The sequence below is a fragment of the Saccostrea echinata genome, unplaced genomic scaffold (genome assembly GCF_033153115.1).
Source record: "Saccostrea echinata isolate AGI-Se365-2 ecotype Australia unplaced genomic scaffold, CSIRO_AGI_Sech_v1 ptg000032l, whole genome shotgun sequence".
NCBI classification, from domain to species: domain Eukaryota; kingdom Metazoa; phylum Mollusca; class Bivalvia; order Ostreida; family Ostreidae; genus Saccostrea; species Saccostrea echinata.
In genome coordinates this window covers 7419670-7433352 of record NW_026889781.1, presented here as the reverse complement: position 1 = coordinate 7433352, position 13683 = coordinate 7419670, and positions in this window count along the sequence as shown.

Here is a 13683-nt window from a genome sequence, read left to right as displayed (position 1 = left end):
AGTTGGCGTCATCATTATCTTACGGAGATTCAAGAATTTGTGAAGACCCCCGCCTTTGAAAACAGCTTCGTACTTTGTAAATACATATTTTTATTTAATGTAATTACCTAAAGTTGTAATTAGATTTTGATCATTCCTGCGATTAAAAGAAAAATGTTTGTTTTGAAAGTTTATTTCGTCGCAATTTTCTCATGTCCTTAAGTGCAGTTATCCTTTGTAGCAAATGATGTTACCCTGGGTTTTCCTTTACCTATCAGTATACTTAAAAAGAATTGCTCAGCTTTTTGAGCAGAAAGAAGCATACCTATACACAAATCCAGTAATTCAATTTTTGATAAATCTTACGAATTCGAAAAGAAAAACTTCATGACCTTTTTGTGGCTCTGAACTTTTTTTTCAAACTTTGCAGTTTATGTCTCAAAAATTTTGATAATTTTACTTTTTAAAAATATAAAGATGTATGTATTTGAAAAATATACTAAGTTTCCAGTTTAAGTAATTAAATTTCAAAAAAAAAAAAAAAAAAAAAAAAAAAAAAAAAAAAAAAAAAATCACGAACACATTTAAGATACATTTTTGACATAACATTCATGATAAAGTATTTTAAAACCACCTGGAATGCCATTCTTTCAGTACTGTGTATTTTACTATCAGTGTAGATTTTTTTTTTTTTTTCATTAAACCGCACTGGTCTAGCGTTTCACTTTTTTTAGAAAATCAACCTACCGTTCAAAACCACAGCTGTCCAGGAAAATCAGCATTGGTAGCAAAAGAAACCAATGGGATATCACATGCAGGAATAAAATTAATGCCTGTAAAAAATACCAAAATAAAAGATCTTCATGCAATACATGTAGACCTGGGAAGTATTCAGTAATTTGATTGTAATGTATCACCTTTGAATTTTAAGCCACCATTTTAAGTATCTGTTTAAATGTTTAAATGTACGAGGCTTGTCCCAAAATTCCGTGGACTGAGCTAATTTTTTTTTTTTTTTTTTTTTTTTTTTTTTTTTTTTTTTTTTTAACAGAAAGTCATATTTCTCAATAAAATTTTCTGGGTGGATAAAGGTGTTTTTGGCTGGTAAATTACGAAGTTTTAACGTGATTACGTGAACACTATTCCAGTAATAAGAATTGTAGTGTTATCGTTTCCTAGCACCCGGAGCAATCTCCAACGTCAACAAAATGAACGTCACCGTTCAGATTTTCGGGAAATAAATACACTTATTACCAAAATATAATTCTTTAATTCACCATTAAGATTAATGATATAAATATGAAGTATTTTATTAATAATGATATGATTTAATATTAAAATGTGTGAACAAAGTATGTACTTGAACATGTATCAAAAATAATATTTTGAAAACTCTGTTTTTATCGGTTTTCGTCTGTCTTCTCTGATGGAGTTGCACAGTGTCACTCTTGCAACTCAACTCGGCCGATCTCTTTTTTTAGTTTTCTTCTTCACATACTAAACAAAACCGTTTGATGCATTTTCATCTACAAAGTACCATAAAACATTTATGACATGCAATTCTGTAGGAGTGAAATCACGATCGGAATATCTGATCACAGTCCAATGTGCCGTCCGTGTCAACGCAGTCGCCATTTGACAACACGTCAGATTTCAAACCAGTAAATATTCGTTAAATTATTTACACCAAAATTTGAAGGAAATTTGAGGAAAGGTAGTTAATATAAAATGTTAAAAATTGATATTGCAAATTTTGGGTATGTGCCACCTTCCTACACTAGAGAAGGAAATATTTTATTGAAATAGGATTATTTTGAGTAATTGCTCACAATGTTTATCCAAAAATTTATTCGTTATTAGTAATCTAATATATGTACAATGATTCATTAATATATGACACCGGGTTCCTACGAAACAACACTTGTCTACGGAATATTGGGACAAGCCTCGTATAATTGCGAGGTTTGCTGAGCGAATATAAACAATTTTAACGATTTCAATAAAGCAAGTATTAAATCACACAGTAACTATTTGAACATTGGGATAATCCATTGTAACCCACTGATTGATTTTTGCCCAAATAGCAGACTTTTAAATTGATGACCTTGCCCAGCATTGTTGACGTTGGCATGCCGAAAGAAAGTTATTTATAGATACAAAATATGAATGAAAACTTCTAAATTAAATAATGCATGCAATTTCTGTGCCTTGTTCAACATATGTGACTATATATGTGATTAATAATAATGATAATCATGAGAAAAAAAAAGAGAGAGAGAGAGAGAGAGAGAGAGAGAGAGAAATACATAACCCTTTTCCATACATTCTGTATCAGCCCAAGCCACCAACATCAGCCAGAGGGCCGAAGGCACGAGGACTGATATTGGTCGAGGACTGATAGAGAATATGATGTGGAAATAGGGTACTTTTATTGTGTTTATTACATACTTAGTAATCAAATACAGCAAACATCAAATTGAGAAACTACAAATGAATAATCATGTACTGACTTCAGACATGTAGCTTATTATATCACAGAACAGTAATTTGAAATTCAGAGAATATGAGAGAAGAAAAATAGGTTTATTATCACAGGTATTGTTTTTTTAAGGTTTAATCATATATATAATATGATTGAAGAATTCCCATCTCTCTGATTGGCTAAGATCAAACAATGTTAGAAAAATACTACCTTATATTGACCTCCACGTGACCTTCCAGGTCAATATAAGGAATTATTTATTCTACATTGGACCAAAAATAGAAAGTGGGAATTCCAAATTGAAGCAAATAGTTTTGGAAAGTTATTTCACTTGCACCTGACTCCACTCATATAAACATAACATTAAGACACATAGATTCTTGGGTGAGGGTGGGGATGGGGTTGCAGGAGGCTTGCCCCTTTCCCCACCTTTTGAGAATGTTAAGTTTTGATTTAAATTTTAATGATAAAAAACTTCAAAGAAAGCCCCCACCCCTCGTTTATGAATCTTAACATCCCACCAAATAAAATTCTGAGTTGGAGAATTCTTTTCCTTTTGCGTGTGTGTGTGTGTGTGGGGGGGGGGGGGACTTGTCAAAGATTTGTTTTCAGGTAAGTTGTCATTTTTTCCCTTTTAATGCGCCCCTTTCCAAAATCAATCCGATATATGTGCATGACATTCATTTTTTTCTACATTGCACCTAAACAAGAATTAAAAATTCCAAAATAATACAGCTGGTTGTTTTTTAACCCGTTTCTCTCATTATGTTCGGCTAGTACTTCGTAAATGTGAACAAGTAAGAAGACATGGTATGCTTAATGAGTGTGTGTCATTTAATCATATAATAAAACAATTACTGTTTATTTGGTCAATACAATGATTTAGCCACCTTCAAAGTACAATATTCACCTCGCCTATTGTACACCCCAGGTGTCTAAATCATCGTATTGACCTCAAAAACCAGCAATAATTATATTTCATATATATATATATATATATATATATATATATATATATATATATATATATATATATATATATATATATATATATGCATGTATATACGTAAATGCTTGATAAAAATACTGTAAAATCACTAATTTTCGGGGGGGGGGGTAATTTTTTATTAATTTATTTTTTTGAGATAAAAAGATCCACATATTCATGTTCACTACCTATTGCATAATTTCATACAGAATAATATTCAACAATTCTTCATTCCCGAATTCAACTCCCCTCGAACGAATAATACTTCCCTTAACCACAAGAATAAAACTGACAAAATGGTATGTGTGATTTTACAGTAACTGCCTTTTTTAAGAAGGCTGAATTTAGTTAATTTTACCTCAGTTTTAGTGAGTCTGTCTTTGCCATACCACATCTCACTCAAAATATCTTTAACAAGTTCGCTTTCTACAAACATTTTATTTTTTGTTTTAATTGCATCAAAGAGGTATTTATGATTCAGAAGGATTCTCCCAGAATGAAGCACAGTTTCTTTGGAACATTTTTCTGCATATTGTTTTCTTTCCCTAAGGGTATACCGACTATCAGCTTCATGAATATAACTTATAATTCGAAGTGCATCTTGTGTGAATGTCCTTTAAAAAAAATCATCTATGAGTACAGTTTCAGAAGAAAAAAATACTTAAAAATGTATGAAGAACAATGGAACTTTGAAAATGTTACAATTAATTTTTGATAACTGGATGAAAATTATAAAGATCTACATAATGTATTTTTCTCATTTCCTCACAAAGATAAAGGTTATTGAATATGTAAATTATATACAAGAAAAACATCACCAATGAGGTATAAAAAAAATCACGAAAATGTGCAATATATAATACAAAAACAATAATTTTATTTACTTGTGCATTAGCCCCAGATAATCCCTTTCGATCTGTCCAGTCTGCCATTTGTTCTTTTTTTGTTGTAAAATAAAGGCACCAACCAGTATATGATGAACAGACACCTGAAAAAAATACAACTTGTCAATCAAGTATTTAAACAGAAATATTCTCATTTATGTATCTTCACCTTAACATTACCCGATCGCAAAATCCAAATATGTTCTTACCTTGACTATTTTGTTCAGATAAATGATTAAAATTAAATCAATTTTATTTCTGTTCTGAAAACGACATATACATGTACATTGTTTCCTTTCAAGTTAATCACATAATGTAAAGGACAACTTGTTTGTGTATCATGAACAAGATAAAGGCAAACTGTACAATATAGTATCGACGATGTTAAGTAAGTTGTTATACCCCTAAAACATTGATTATATTGGTGAAACTTACAAAACCTGTTCTGATCCACTGTAAGGCTCCATTGTAATGTTTGTGTATGACCAAAGAATATAATATCAATTCATACTCATTCCCCGATACGGTTACAGCCTTCTTACATTCTTTGGCTTCTACAAATTAATACAAAGCTCTCGAATGAGGAAATAGTTGAACCCTATTTATAGAATTTTTTTTTTCTTTTTTTTTTAAATGTACAGATAAAGAATAGAAAAATCCAATGGAAACTAAAACAACGTTCAAATTTGAAAATTGAATTTCTTTGCGCTTGCTATATATATATATATATATATATATATATATATATATATATATATATATATATATATATATATATATATATATATATATATATATATATATATATATATAAGCACTAAAAATGACGAACAATAGAAATTGTCAAATTTTCGGGACGCCCTGTCCCTTCCTCAGGACAAAGAAAAAGTTAAGAAGTCATAAAAACAAAGGAAATAGAAAAACAAAAACGGCTAGCACTACTACTAAATTACCAAACACTACTTATTTACAATGTTACATGTTGAATTTGAATTTTATAATCAGTTGTAAAGAAATAAATCCGGGCCGCTATGAAATACGTCCAGTCTCTCGGGTGTACTCTTGTGAAGTGGGATTTACATAATTGCAGCAAATCGTACACTGTAGCTGTCAAATGTTGTCTACGGAATAGAGTGTGACCTTTGTGGATTTATTTCTGTTGGTGAAACCAAGGGTCACTAAATAAAAGAATATCGGGACAGAGATTCCAAGATAACAACGGGGGCCAGCAGCTTCTATACAATCGTTTAAATTTACCTGATCATTCTTTTTGTCAATGAAAGTTAGAATTCTACAAAAGATATACAACCGTACTAATTACCCATTATTGAGTACACCGTTCTGCAGACAACTAACTGAATTAGGAGACTAGGCATAGCCTTTCCATATGGTAAAAATTCAACGTATAATGTCAATAGTGTTGAAAATCTTTCAAGTTAACAGTGCAACAATGTGAAAGTGAATGGACTTTTCAACAACACAAAGAGAAGTAAGCGTACTCAAGGACATCGGTCTTACATGTACAATAAACCTATTATACACGATGTGTCTTTTGATTCTCTACTTCCTTATGCAAGTAAACAGTTAGGTCTCCGTCACATTCACACCAAATTTTACTATGACCCTTCGGATGTTCTTAAAAATCTATTTGAATAGGTTAAGAAAAGTCCATATTCTACACAAAAATACAGGCTTGGATTCCTGATTATGGATATTGCAAATCATAGTTTTTTTAAACCACCACATTTAACGGAAGAAACTTTTTCAATTTGCCATTAAAGGAATTGTCGCAGTAAATATCAATAATATTTTTAATCGCAAAAGGGTCCAGTCTTTTATTCCAACGTATTTCTATTTGCAGTCAACGCCCCCCTCCCCTTTTTTTTTTCGATAAAAAAAAAAAAAAACAAAAAAAAAAAAAAAAAACAACAACAACAACTCTACAAAGCCCTGACTTCCAACATCTGAAACATAATCTTCCTACGCATTTATGTTCTACTTTACGTCTCTATATGAGTGACAAATTCTCGAGCAGTACGTAAAACAACACACAATCAATCAATCAACTACACTTATATTCTTTTTGGACACCTCTCCACAATTACTGATGTTGTAAATAGTTATTTATAAGGACATTAAACCCCATATTTTATAAAGGCCAAAACTGATAAAACCCGTTTCTTCAACTGTCGTCATAATTCTATGAATATTATCAACTCTGTTTAAGATAACGAGAGACGATGGGCCAAACATGAAAAAGACCTTGAAATCTTATCAGATGAGAAAAGTTCATATAACAAACAGTGATCGATCTCAAAAAATCTTTACACAATACAAATCTGTGAAGAGGGCATAAACACGGATCCCTGAAAACTCCAGAGGTGGGATCAGATTCCTAGGAGGAGTAAGATCCCCTGTCGACCGGTCACACTGGAGGTGACTTAAAAAGAGATTATTGAAATTCCTGTAACATCAACTTACTTGTTAGTCGCCTGCTTCGGGTTAAAAACTTATCGTACTCGGAGCATGTTCTTGAGTATTGAGTTAGGAGATATAAACCCCATATGTAGGTGAATGCTAGGTATTACTACATGAATAAGGAGATAAAGGACATAGAGTTGAAATCATCTCGTTTTGTTGTTGGCTCTTATTGTCTATAGTCAATATAACATCCAAATATAAAACAGATGTGACATCCAAATATAATACAGATGTGACAGATTCTTTCTTTACTCACGCAGCTATGTTAAGGCTGTCCGAAGGCTAAATATGCATTAGATATATACTATTTTAGTTTGAGCTATGTTTTGATTTCAATTTGTAATCTATGTATACATACATAGTTACGTTGTAAAGAGAGTTGAATAAAGTATTATAAAAAGGCATTTTGCTGTGATGTCACATGACTGTGCTGATCACGTGACGGACACTTATAAATTTTCTTAAATGTTGCACAAAAATCGTATCGGCACAAGTGAAAAACAAAGTTATTGTGAACGGCTTGTTACATAAACCAATTAAACGTATTTTTGGATATGTATAAAGTGCTGGGGGCAAGTCTGAATTTTATTTCTTAAGAAAATATTTCACGAGAAATTCAACTTACCCACATGCAAGGGGTCATTTTCCACTCTTCATCGCAATTTATACAATATAGGATAAATTACATACAATCCCCCAGCAAAATTCAGTTAGATGATATATTTCTCTAGTAGATTCACACAGAATAACTTCAATTAATCCTCACTATTCACTTGTGCCAGTCTAATATATATAAGATTTATAAATTCTACTTCTATCTACGGACGTGTAAGGGGGAGTATTTCACATTCTTTTTTGTAATTGTTTAAATACGTACATGTTAGACAAGAAAAAGGAATAGCGATATTATACTGCAAATATTTACCATCATAACAGCCTTAAAACAACAATCCAGACACATGAATTAAACATCAACGTAAAGAAATTCTACATGTGACGTGAAGGAATGTAAAAGTTATGACACATTCCCTGTCATGTCTGCTCAAATTTGCAGTGACTTGACGTCATATGCCATTAAGACGTCATATCTAGGTAGTTCAGAGAAGCTACTACGCTTGTTACACTGTGACATTCTTCGGACAGCCTTATTCTAGCCGCGCATCAAAAATATTAAGGAGGAACTTCAAGAGTAATGTTAAACAATATATTTGAGAAGAGGTGTAAATCAGATGTGGATACTAAGTATAAACTCAAAGGTACTTGAAATCAGAAAATTTTACTAAAATCAGTAACATTAAAACGTACGATATTTCAATTCTCAATACAACTATTCCAAGCAATAAATTAAAGTCCAGTTTTTTGACATCGTAGACAGTTGCTTTTCCAAAAAAAAAAAAAAAAAAAAAAAAAAAAAAAAAAAAAAAAAAAAAACAAGAAAAAAGGAACTCATAAAATTACTTAACTTGTCGCTGGTTATTCACAAAATTAGTTTGTTTAAAAAATCTCATTGTACATATAAGTACACTGAAGTAGATATTTAAAAGATGCTTGAGTTCCCGATAGACAATATCTATGTAGTTTTTGGAGATTACGTCTTCCAACAATCTGTTCGAATTTCCATTGGCATCAATTGTGTCCCTTCATTAGTAGACCTATTTTTAATCATATGAAGCAGAATGTATTCAAAAACTTCTAAATGAGAAGTAGACACTTTCTGTGGCCTTCAACTCAATATTTAGATATATCGGCGACGTATTGTCAATTACTAATACATGCAGTTATCCATTCATATGTCGACTGGATATAACCCCGTGAACTTTAGAAAAGGATACCAGATAGTCTGACACATTTTCATAATATATTTAACTAGAAAAGGGCGTTAATGACAACTTCACAACAAAACTTAATGAGAAACATGATGTCTTCAAATTTTGGATCGTCAACTTCCCCTCCTTATGCAGCAATATATCCTTTTCGGCTGCATGTGGGGTTTACACCTCCCAGTTGATTCGATACACAAGAGCATGCTCCACGTACATGTATGAACGATTTTTAAAACGGGAGACAAGCTGATAAGGGTTTTCAATCATTTTAAACTTAACTGTGGCTCAAGGCTTACACAAAGTGCTAATATTCGCGGTCATTTCGCGACAGCATTCGCGAAGGAAAAACAAAATAGATTTAAGAAAACACAGCCCCTATGAATCAATAGTTTAATACCTAAATGGCATATTATTTGGGAAAATGATTGTATGAATTGTATAAACTCAATATTAGAACAATTAATCAATATCGAATAAACATTATGTAAAACAAAAATTAGGATGATTCCAAAATATATGTACATGTGTACTGTGAAAAAAACCAACCAACCTTCCAACAATTAAGTACTTATAATAAACAGAAATTAGCTATTAGAATCTGAAAATAATATTACCAGTCATAACTTGTTTTTAGCATTTAAACCTAATTTTTTTCTTTTTTTAAAAAATTGTTTATAAAAGGTAAACTTTAAACCTACAGAACTGTGTTCATTGAAGGACAGAGGAAATTCTGGCAAGTCACACAATTAGGCTTAAATCTCTATACATTTGCAATTATGGGTCTGAGCATCTAAACACTTGCAAAAATACGTTTAAAGTAAAAAAAAATATTATATTTTCGTTTATCTATTGCTAATTTTTCAACATTACAAAAATACATGATTAGTTACCGTATTCGATAAACATAAACGTACAATGTTTTGACAGTAACAATACAATTTAAGTCATCTGTAGAAATACTAAAGCATGAATTAATTGATACTTAAATTAATTTGCAATTATCGTGAAATATGAAAGGAAATAGCTTGTCTCTTTTCGTTCATGTGTTCAGAAGAGATATAGAAGATAATTGATTGTGCAAGCCAAGCAATTGGCCCTAATTAGAGTAAATTAACGTATTTAGCATAAGAAACCGAAACCGGTACATAATTCAGAAGTCCATTTGAGGTTCATTTGATTTGTGTCGTACTGACGACGACTGTGGTGTGCTAATATTTTAACTGTGGCGGAACTATTGTGCTGGGTTTTTTTTTAACTGTGGCGCTAAGAATTTTAATTGTGGCGGGCACGCCACGTTAAACGACCCATGGAGAACCCTGTTGATGATAGAAGGATGTCAACAATCTCGTTTAAATTCATCATCTGGAAGTTCTATGATCGTATACAATGACCATATCAGCGTATATAACCTAACATTAAGTCAAATGCTCCCCCTACTAATTGTTATGCCATTATTCAAACACTGAGTTCTCTACGAATTTTTCCATTTGCTCGATCGTGACATTGAGCACACAGCAGGTGTGATCGGTCGGCAGGGGATGCTTACTCCTCCATGGCACCTAATCCCGCCTATGGTGATTTAGAGGTTCGTATTTGCTCGGCTCTAACTTGTATTGTTTCCACGGACTTTTGAAATTGATCACTGTTTGTCATCTTCATTTTTCATTAGGAACTTACTTTGTTTTGTTTTGGGCCAAGTTGAAGGTAGGTACCGTCCTTTTGCTAAATCTACTAAATCGGTCCACAACCCATCAGAAATCTGCTTCTCTACAGTCTATGAAGAAGTATTTTGGTTTTGTTTAAGTACAATGCGAATATATTTCAAAGACTTTTAGCCACAAAAAAATCAATACAATTGCAATATCGTATTTATGTTTGTAAGGGATATGTAGCATTATGCACATTACTGAGAAAAATTTGTATGATTTTTTTTTTTTAAATTGACATTTACTAAGTTTACAAATTCAGTGTAAGGATATAAGCATCAATTCAAAATTTTACTTCTTATAACACCATTTAAAGTCATATATTTAGTTGCATTGAAATTACAATTCACTAAAAATTGTCATACTTTTTCTCCAATATACTCGATACTTTTCCTGTTGAATGTTTTTTTTGGAAAATCTCATTTCGACAGCATCTTTTGGTATTTTCCATTTTCCTTCTTTCAAGAGGTACATTGATAAAGCATTTGAATATTCATTTGTCATCTTCCCCTATGTAAAAAAAAGATATAACCTCTCGAGAAACATTACAGCAATTGAAAATATTTCATGAAGAACAAGGTAAAACAAGCTTCCCTAAAATTTGATAAAAAGTAATGTATTTTTCCTAAAACTACTACAATTACTACTATTACTATCACTACTACTACTATTATTACTACTACTTCTACTACTGATGGTGATGGTAATAAAAACATCATCATCATCATTAACCATTTCGTTTTTATTTTGTATAATGCGGAAGAAAACTTACAAAAACACTGCATTTCCTGTCTGACTCAGGTGCCATTAAAACTATAAGAAATGAAAAATACAAAAATCACTTTGATTTTTTTTCTAACATTTTCACGAAAAAGACATCGCAATGTTAAAATACAAATATATCTGTGTACAATTGGACTACATGATGTACGAGTTATCTTGGTGTTGTGTCGTTTCATAAATATTTTTTTAGCTCAACTGAGCTGAAATCTTATGTGAGCTTTTCTGATCACCTGTTGTCCGTCGTCCGTCCGTCTTTCTGTCTGTCCGTCTGTCTGTCTGTCCGTCTGTAAACTTTTCTCATTTTTAACTTCTTAAGAAATACTGAGCCAATTTTTATCAGTTAGTAAAGAGCATTCTTGGGTGAAGGCGAGTTTAAATTGTGAAAATGAAGGGTCACCCCCCCCCCCCTTTACAAGGGGAGATAATCAAGAAAAGACAAGAAAGGTTTGGGTCATTAAAAAAATTTCTTCTCAAAAACCACCGCACCAGAAAAACTGAAACTCACGTGAAAGCTTTTTGGGGTAGTGAAGATTCAAAATTGTTCAAATCATGGCCCCTGGGGTATGTTGGGGCCACAATAGGGAATCAAATTTTTACATTGAAATATATAGGAAAAGTCTTTAAAAATCTTCTTCTCAAGAACGACTTGGCCAGAAAAAAATCAAACTATTGTGGAATCATCCTGGGAAAGTGTAGATTCTAAATTGTTTAACTCATGGCCCTCAGGGGTAGGGTGCGGCAACAATTGGGAATCAACGTTTAACATTGGAGTATAAAGGCAAAATCTTTAATAATCTTCTTCTCAATAACCACTTTTTCAGAAAAGTTGAAACTAAAGTGGAAACATCCTGGGGTAGTCTAGATTCTAAATTGTTCAAACCATTGTCCCCAGGGGTACAAGTAAGACACGTATATCACGGAATTATGCAGCATTCCCCCTACCGGCTATGAATTGTTCTAGTTCGAATTTGCCCGAAGCTTGAAAAAAAAAAAGAAAACAACAACATCTGAAACTAAACTTCGCAGTTCTATTGAAAAAAAGAATGAAGAAAAAGTCACTTGCAATCTATTGAAGATTGGTGTTAAGTGTCGTGATATATATATTAAACACATTATCATTGCTTCTAACAATGAATAAAAACTACAACCACTCTTCGATAGATTCCTCTGGTATGTTTAACCCACGATAAACCGTATCTTCGCCAGATACAAGTTTAAAAATAAAGTACAGGGGATCAAACACGATTGATTAGCTTGTAACACAGTTTAACATTTAGGTTAAAGAATACAATTAAAAAAAAATCGATGAAATTATTAAAGACAGGGTTGTGTTCGGCATTCAATCAGAGAAAATTGAAAAAAAAAAAAAAAAAAAAAAAAAAAAAAAAAAAAACAAAAAACAAACTTGGTAATGTTGGGAAAGATCTAATATTGGATAAAGCCAGATAAATTATGGGGCAGCAGCCAATACATTTGCAAGCAGTGCCAAAGTCTACAACACATACGCATTTGGGTACAGTGAAGAGCGGAAGGAGGTAACTTACCAGCTGCAGACAAAACATGATTCAATCAAACAAAGACTTCAGGAACCCTGATAAAGATTCCGTCTGCAATGACGAAAACGAAGCCAGGCGGCAAGTAGGTAAAGCGACATTAAATTCAAGATACTCAAGGCCAGAAGTGCAACTGCCACGAGTGGAACTTTGCCAGTTTTTGTTCTTCGCGATTAGTAAATGGCATTAACCATGTGAGTACTATTAACTGTCCGCAGAAGCCTATTAAACTGAAAAAAAAGTTAATTCTGCAAGTGACTCTTTAGGGAGGTCTAGTGACATTTATCATGCCAGTGCATTTTTAAAAAATACAGAGGGAGTTAATACACAGGAGAAACATACAAAAATTTAACCAGTCGAGAGATAAATTTGAGCCAGACATATCAGACTCCATATTGGCAGTTCCTCAGAACCTTTACGTCGTAACCATTCTAGCTAGTCCTACTTATTATATTCAGAACCAGCACACCGAGGCTAAACATGACTCTTCTGGTAACCCCATCCCTTATATCATTCGTTATGGTAAAACTTTGAAATTCAAAGAAACTGTGTCTAGGTAAATATCTTAATAAGAATATGGATTTGTCAATTCAAAATATTTGTCTTTCAGATTAAAAAAATATATATATATTTGGATACATTTTGTTAACTCAAAAGAAAGGACATGTAGGGTTAGAATACGAATGTATTTATGTGCGAATAAACTAAATGTTGTACGATTTACTTTTTTATTGTGTCGTATAACAGAAGTTTTCCTACACGTGTTGTGAATCTGCAAGTTCTATCCCGGGAATTATTATACATGTAACAATAATATTTAAAAAAAAAAAAAGAGGGTTCAAAGCACATATACAATGAAAAAACTTTAAAAAAGTATTTTGTCAAATTCTATTTAGTAGATGATATGTTTAGGTTATTGACTGAATATAATGAAATAAGCTGGATTGATGTCTTTGCAAGTTTGAGCAGACGACCTTGTGAGATCTTTAACAACGCAAAGACTG